Consider the following 9,195-nt stretch of genomic DNA (forward strand, 5'->3'; position numbering starts at 1 on the left):
CCAACGATCTGACGTGGAGCAATGACATTGATGCGACACCCAAGAAGGCACAAAAATGTAAACAAAAATAAATTTGTCATGTCTTCTGTTACTATTTCAAACGTCTGGAGATTTGCGGTAAAATGCATATTGTCACATTGCATCGCATCTTGGTTTGTTAACAACTCTGCCAAGACCGCGAGAAATTGCAGACGGTTGTACATATAACCCAGTCCATCACACAGGCCAGTCTCCGTCTACACTTCACGCTGCATAACATTACACAAACACCCAACACAATCAAACACCTGTCCAATCCCGGTGAGTTCTTCTTTCCCGTGCTCCGATCTGGCAATAGGCGGATATGCTTGCAAGCGCGCATCACGAGACATAGGAATAACTTAAATTCTTCCGTTATCAGGGTTATGATCGGTCCCTCCGTTGGCTAGGGTATTGATCAATTCCTTCTACCCCATTATGGACATTGAACTTTGTCTCAGGTATTGATGCACAACAATGCGCTGCAATGTTGATAAATGTATTCTACACTCTGTATTTTCCACTTTGCTCTGTCTATTGTCACGAGTCACACAACGTTGGGAAAGCCCAGCCTGCCAATGCCGATCAATGTACCCCATCTACACAATGTACCCCATCTACACAAATCCCACCTGCCGCTTGTGGCGCGCATCAATCCGAAATGTTCCTATTTGTATTTGCCCAAACGTATTTTAAATGTTGTTATAGTTTCTACCTCAACTACCCCCTTTGGCAGCTCATTCAATACGTCCGCCACCCGCTGTGCGAATCCATGTACCTACCACGCTCTGAGTGGATCCATTTACAGTGTGGCCTCTGTCCTCGAATTTGAACCAATAGTATCCATGTATGATATATGTAATCTGTTTTGATAGCATGCAGAACAAAGTTGTTTACTGTACCTCGGTACATATGACAATAATATCCCTAAACCTGAAGCTGAAACCTAAAGCGCCGATCATCTGCATTGTTTGCAACATCACGACACCAGATGAATGTTTGATAGGTTGCAGCGGCATTGCATCATCCATTGTTCCCGACGTGCAGTTCTACACACTTACATAATATGTTCGCACAAATTATTTGCTTTGTGTTTTCACAGAATTCGAATTCTCCAACTGAGAACTGAATTATGCCATGTGGCTTGATAAAATCTTATTCGTTCTCAGAAATGCACGGACAATTCAGTGTGTGATGGAAATAACCAACAATATTCAACCTGATATTCTTTATAATGATTTACAGTATATTATGCATCCTCTATCTTCCTCTTCCCTCCATCTGCAGGACTGATTGTATCAATGTATGGCATATCTGAACTGAATGGACAGCGTGCATTTCGACCAAGCTCAAGCACGCCGACCAATGTACCACATCTACACTAGTCACTCCGACACACCTTTCGCCACATTACCTTAAATCTTTCCCTTTCATGAGGCAGTCTAAATGTCTTTGAACATTTGTCATAATTTCCGCCTTAACTAATTACTTTCGGTGCAGAGATGAAGTCAACATTTATCTGCGGAAGGGAATGTCAAAGGAACAACAATTGATGGGATCCTCCACTCTGTGCATGTTTGGAGGTAAGACATGTTCCAAACTCTTGGTCCGAGGGATAACCTCCCCGCTCCACCACTGGATGCTCGATTTTTAGCACCCACAGCCCACAATTAGCAAGGATAGGCGACACCTCCTTAAAAATAATAACTTCGAAGATGGAGCGCTGCAAGGATCCGTTCACAGTCCGCTATTCTAGCTCATTTACAGACGCTACCGTGTGGCCATATTCGGCTCTAATTGCACCTACTCGTTTGCAGAAGACATCATCGTGAATAGTGGGATGTTGAGCAATGGCGAGACGGTACAAGAAGTAGATAGTGAACTTATTGACATGGTGGCATGCCAATAATGCATCTTTCAGTGTCAGCAAGACGAAGGAGATAGTTATTGGCCTCAGGGTGCAATGCCGAGTACTTACCCCAATCTGCATCAATCGCACTGGTTGGAAAATGGTTGAGAGCTCAAATTCCATAGCGTTAACATAACCAACGATATGTCGTGGAACAATCACTTTGATGCAAAACTCAAGAAGGCACACCAATGCCTCTGATTCACAGGGATATTGTGGACATTGGCATGACCAAATTGATTATTATAAAACTTCGAGAGATGGACCATAGAACGCACATTATCGGATTGTATCATAGTTTGTTTAGCGATATTTCTGACAAGACCGGAGGAAATTGCAGAGTTGTATATGCAGCCCAATCCACCACGAATATCGATTTCCCTCTGTGACCAGGTTACTACACGATACCCCTATGTGGATACCGTTCAATTCGTATCTGCCCCATTGCACACAATGGACTTTAAAAAAAATGTTTCGTCACAATAAAGCTAGAATTCTAAGAGCTGTATTCTGCATTCTCGATCGCGCGCTATTGTCATAGTGTCACACAGTAGGGGGAATAGATCCTTCGACCAAGTTTGACCATGCCGCCCAATGTGCCCCATTTTACACCGCTCCCAATTACAGCGTTTGACCAAAATCACTCTAAACATTTTCTATCCATGCACCGGTCCAAATGTCTTTTAAATACTGTCATGGCTTGTGCCTCAACGATCTCCTTTGGCAGATCATTCTATATACCCACCATCCTCTGTGCAAATCCATATTCCCACCCTCAACGCGTGTGTGAATCCATAGACCCAGCACCCTCTGTCCTCGCGGCCGAACTGTTTGCATCTCTGTCTGGTATATTTGACCAGTTTGGAAGGCATCAGAAACAAAGATTTTCATTGTTCTTGGGTACATGTGACAATAATGAACATAACCCAAAAGCTAAAACGCTATACGCTACATATCTTAATTGCTTACAACAACACAAACCAAGCGGCGTAATCGCTTGGTTTTTCGAAGGATCGCATCATTCTTTGCACCACCTACGCACCTTGGCACAGTTAAATAACATGTTTTGTACATGTAGGTGGGAATTTTATGCTTTACCCGTACCCTACATCAAACTTTATTCAGATAGGCACAAACGCAAAATAAAGCGTCTCATAGACCAGTGGTGAGTTCATCGAACAAGTCGGTTTAATAAAGGCCTTAGCGATGTACATCGAGGAACAGTGTGAGCAAGCTCAAGCTTCTTCAAACACTTACATTAACTGTAGGATTCTTATACCCTCATGACACAATGGTTACCTGTGGAGTTGAAATAAACCATCATTACTCAATGTCCCTGTTCAACCTTTCATCGTTGTGTTTCCCCAAAGTTAACTTTAATCTTGGGTTTCTTGTATTTAGAAATCTCCCACCCACATATCTAACATGTAGACATCATAAATGTCCAGATTCACCTCGCCAAATGGAGTCCCTTCGTAAAGAAGATCATCTGTTAACCTTTGGGAGACTTACCTGCGAAGCAGAGACCAAAAGCAGATCTCACGCAAGATTGCAACAGATAAGAACCTAGACATAACTACAAAGGACTATGCTCCCCCGACTGATAAGAAAGCCTGCTTCTCAGCAGAATGTTTCAGCTTTAGCTATTTTAACTACATTCTACCTTGTGAACTTTCGCATCATGCACCCCCAGTATGTGAGCTCCAGTGATAACCAAACTATAACCTGATCATCTCCCTTTTAATTCTCAAAATTCCCGACAACAGTGCACGTTTTTGTTTATGTTTATGCACAGCTCGAATTCTCTGACTGCACATATCGAGTTCCACGAAGAACGGAGTTATGCAATGCAGCTTGAGCAAATGTTATTCATTCTTACAAATTGACGGACAATTTAGAGTTTGGTACCAACAAAGAACAATGTTCGGGATGATATTCTATCTCATGAACTATATTCTGCCCTCTGTATTATCTCCATTGCTCTGTCCAATGAATTTGTTTGAACTGATTGTATCTATTTATGGTATGTCTGATCTGAGTGGATAGGAGGCAACGCAGCTTTTCTCTGTGCCTCGGTACACGTGACGGTAATATTCCTCGCCTAACCTAACCAAACCCAATGATCTGAGATAAGTATCAAATATGATCATGGCCGGAATGATCGTACTGTGATGGCGACTAAGATAGACACAGACGATGTTGACATTCAAGAGACGTGATGAATGGATGATAAGCACAAATAAACTGTTGGACCAATGCGAAGAGAAAGTGAAGACTGGGGCAGGAGGAGTAACACAGTAAAAATGCTGCTCCTGCATGGCAGACCGCAGTAATTGCCGGGCATCCATACGTACAAGAGGTAAACAGGAAATACTCAGATGACTCAGAAGATATCAGTGGAGAGAGAAAGGGCATCTAATGTCACAAATGGATGATCTTATGAAAGTTCCGATGCTGGTGAAGCAAATGCACGATGTGATATCGTTTCGCAAAATACAAGCACGCAAACAGTGGTATGGGACCGCACTCTGCATTAGAGTGTAAACTGGTGCGTCAGCGCACCTGAACATTGCTACAGAATCAGTTTCTGGCAAACGTTTATTGTTCTACACAAATAATGAAAGTTGGTCACCTATTTATGTCTTGCTACTTTCAAGATGGCGGCTATATTTCCAAACGTTGTGACTGTAGAAATGACATTTCGAATCAACATATCTCAAAGAAATCCTCTGATCGCCGTCTGAGTGTAAAGTCTTCCCTTCAGGTGCCTTGCAAATCATCCTCTCCCAAAATAAACCCATGACCACTGGTTTTTGATTCCCCGTGCTGGGTAAATGAGTGCGCATTCATCCGATCTATTATTCTTATACACCTTTATACACCCGTATAACTCCACCCAGCTTCCTGCGCTCCAAGGATTAAAGTCATCATCTCTCCATACAGCTCGGCTCATACAAGGATGGAATAGTGAAGCACTGCTCTAACTACTGACGGTGATAGCACAAATAGAGAAACGTGCACACACTGAACCGAGAGTCATAGGGTCACAGAGTAAAGAAACTGGCCAAGCACCCATCTATGTCGATGCTATCCATTTACTAAATACCATTTATTCGCACCTCATCCGCACAATATCATGCCCTGACACTATATGGTTAAGGAAGGCGGTCCTTACCTAAAAAAACGATGTAGAGACTGAAGTGGAGATTTATCTCTCGGATGAAGGAGCTGCCAAAGGAACCACAATTGATCACATCATCTACGCTGTGCAGTTTGGAAGAATATAAGTGAATTGATTGACACTGTAAATATAGGATTCTGAGAGGCCTGGACGGGACAGATGTTGAAAGCATTGTACAACCGATATATGGGTGTTGACTTTAGGATACAAGTTTCAGAGTAAGTATTTACCATCGAGTGACTTGTGATGGGAAGTAATTTACGTTTGCAAATATATCTGAATCTCCAGTACCACAGAAAATTAGTCATGATAACTCATTGCGTTCAAACAAAGCTGGAGAGAATGTGTTTGTAGACAATAGGCTAATGAAGGCTAATGTGACCAGCTATGGATTAATATAAGTTCAAGGTCAGTTCCCGTTTAATATTGAAAATAGGAACAGCATCGCGCTTTAAATTATGTATTCGGCAGTGTACATTTATGTGATCGGGGATGGAGTGTCTATTATCTCGAAACGTCGGGACAGAGGTTTCTTCACCTATTCTACCCCTGAATGCCCGACTTTATCACCAAAAGTCCTCAGTCGGTGAGGACAGGTTACACTTCCTCCAGAATAATTCCGGAGCCCTGCAAGGATTCGTTTTCAGTCCACTGCTATACCTCCTTTACCTGGAGTACATGCCCAAATCTGCACCAATTGTTTGGAGTTGAAAATAGTTGAGAACAAGTTGAATGCGTTACACTTACCAACAATCTGTCGCGGGGCAAGAACATCGATGCGACATCAAAGAAGGCACACTAACACCTCTACTTCAGGTGGAGTCTGAGGAAATGTTGCCTGTCAACAGTAACTCTTACAGTGTTCTCGTGAGGTACTGTAGACAGCAAACGGTCGGGTTGGACCACATTTTGGATCGGGAACATGCGAAGAGAAAGTGAAGACTGGGGCAGGGGGAGTAACATAGTAAAAATGCTGCTCCTGCATTGCAGACCGAAGTAATTGCCGGGCATCGACACATACAAGAGGTAAATAGGAAATACTCAGATGACTCAGAAGACACCAGTGGAGCGAGGAAGAGCATCTAATGTCGCAAATGGATGACCTTGTCAAAGCTCCGATGTTGGTGAAGCAAATGCACGATGTGATATCGTGTCGCAAAATACAAGCACGCAAACAGTGGTGTGGGACCGCATTCTGCATTAGAATGTAAAATGGTGCATCAGCGCACCTGAATATTGTTGCCGAATCAGTTCCTGACAAGCATTTATTGTGCCACACAAATAACGAAAGTTATATTTGCTATATTTGCAAATGTTGTGACTGTAGAAATGCCAGCTTCGAATCAACAAATCTCACTGATCTCCTCTGATAGCTCGTTCTATGCACAGATCACCGTCTGAGTGTAAAGTCTTCCCGTCAGGTTCCTTGTAAATCTTCCCCTCCCACCATAAACCTCTGGTGTTTGATTCCCCGTGCTGGGTAAAAGACTGCGCATTCATCCCATCTATTACCCTTACACACCTTTACAGTTCCACCCGGCTTCCTGCGCTCCAAGGAATAACGTCCTAATCTCTCCCTATTGCTCAGCGCATACAATGAAAGAGTAGCGAAGCCCTGCTCTAACTAGTGATGGTGATACCACAAATGGAGCAACGCGCACACACTCGACCGAAAATTAGTGATGATAACTCATTACGTTCAAATGTGTTTGTAGACAATAGGCAAATGAAGACTAATGTGACCAGCTTTGGATTAATATAAGTCCCAGGTCAGTTCCCTTTTAATATTGAAAATAGTAATCGCCTCGCGCTTTAAATTATGCATTCAGCAGTGTACGTCTATGTGATAGGGGTTGGAGTGTTGATCTTCTAGAAACGCAGGGACAGAGACATCTTCACCTACTCTACCCCTTAATTCTCGATTTTAGCACCAACAGTCCTCAGTCAGTGAGGACAGGTTACACTTCCTCCAGAATAACACCGGAGCTCTGCAAGGATTCGTTTTCAGTCCACTGCTATACCTCCTTTACCTGGAGTACAGGCACAAATCTGCACCAATTGTATGGAATTGAAAATAGTTGAGAACAAGTTGCATGCGTTACACTTACCAACACTCTATCGCCGGGCAAGCACATTGCTGCGACATCCAAGAAGGCGCACTAACGCCTCTACTTCATGTGGAGTCTGAGGAAATGTTACATGTTAACAGTAACTCTTACAGTGTTGTCGGGAGTTACCGCAGACAGCATACTGTCGGGTTGGACCACATTTTGTATCGGGTACATGTCTGTCTAGAAGGCGAGAAATTGCAGGGAGTTATATATGTAGGTTTGTAGGGACATAGGGATTGGCCAGGTAATAGAACCCTCGGATTGGATTACGGTCATGGGTTAAGGAAGCGCGGGGTATTTAAATGCTTGGCGCCAAACCAGATGAGAGATTAGATTATTAAGTAAAGTAGTGTTTGCCCAGGAAGAAGTCAGTCGCGTTTGTTACGGGTTTTGATACTAATAAAGGATTCCAATAAAACCACTCGTCTGGACTCACTACATTGGTGACCTCGAACGTAGGAAGAAAGCAGCAGCATGTCGCAGGCGGGAGCGAGCGCGGGCGAAGTCCATCTACCGCCGTTCTGGGCCCATCAGCCGCACCTGTGGTTTGTGCAGGCAGAGTCACAGTTCCATCTCAAGAAGGTGGAGGAAGACCAGGAGAAGTACCATCATGTGGTGAGCTGTCTGCAGGCGGAGGTGGCTGCGCGGGTCAGCCGATACCTGACCAGTCCACCCCAAACGGAGCAGTACGTGGGGCTTAAGAAGCTCCTGCTGCGGACCTTCGGCTGGGCCCAGAGCCAGCGGGCTCTGAAGCTCCTCCATTTGCCAGACCTGGGGCAGCGGCTGCCGTCGGAGCTGATGTCCGAGATGCTGGCGTTGGCGGGCGACCATCAGCCATGTATGATGTTTGAGGCGGCCTTCCGGGAGAAGCTACCTGGGGACGTCAGGTTGGTGTTGGCGGACGTCCCTTTTGCAGAGCCGGTAGCGTTCGCCGAGAAGGCAGACACGCTGGTGAGGGAACGCAACGCCCGAGAAGGCTCCGTTAACCGGGTCTCGAGGCCCAGCGGCAGTCGGGAGTGCGGCCGGGAGAGCGACGCATCGGCCGCTATTGCGCAGCCGGCCCGCCAAGAGAGGGCGGCGGCGCCTGTTCATTGGCAGCGGGCTCGACGAACAGAGCCGGATAGGCGTCGCTGGTGCTCTTTCCATCGGCGGTGGGGCAGCGACGCCCGAAGCTGTAGATCCCCGTGTTCGTTTCCGGGAAACGCCGGGGCCGATCGACTGTAGAGGCAGTCTCGGTTGGCCGTAACCACCGCCTCTACGCTACGGATCAGACTACCGGGATCGTTTTCCTGGTGGATACGGGAGCGGTTGTAAGTATTGTGCCCCCCTATGACTGTGAAGTTCGAGTGGGGGAAAAGGGCCCGCCCCTAATTGCAGTGAATGGTAGCACCATCCGTACGTACGGTAAAAGGACCATGTCCTTGTCCTTCGAGTCCAGGACTTACCGTTGGGAATTCATCGTTGCGGATGTGGGCCAGGCCATATTGGGGGCAGATTTCCTATGGGCGTTTTCCTTGGTCGCAGACGTCCGAGGGAGGGGCCTACAACCCTTGGCTGATGTACGGCCTCGGGATACTGGGCCAGAGGCTTCTACAAGCGCCGCCCCACCCAGCCTAGTCATCCAGTCCATCACCACGGCTCCCGGTCAGTTCGATGCGGTCCTGGCCGACTTCCCGCAGCTTCTCGTCCAGCGTTTTGATTCACCTTCGGAGAAGCACGGGGTCGTCCATTTCATTCCAACCGAAGGGCCGCCGGTTTTTGCCCGGGCACGGCGCCTTCCACCCGACAAGCTGGCCAGGGCGCGAGAGGAGTTCCTAAACTTGGAGAGGTTGGGAATCATTCGGCCTTCAAGTAGTCCGTGGGCATCCCCTTTGCACATGGTTTCCAAAGCATCTGGGGGGTGGAGACCATGTGGTGACTTCCGTCGACTCAACGCGGCAACACGGCCGGACCGCTACCCGATTCCACACATTCAG

The sequence above is a fragment of the Rhinoraja longicauda genome, unplaced genomic scaffold, assembly GCF_053455715.1.
Source record: "Rhinoraja longicauda isolate Sanriku21f unplaced genomic scaffold, sRhiLon1.1 Scf000045, whole genome shotgun sequence".
Classification (NCBI taxonomy): Eukaryota; Metazoa; Chordata; class Chondrichthyes; order Rajiformes; family Arhynchobatidae; genus Rhinoraja; species Rhinoraja longicauda.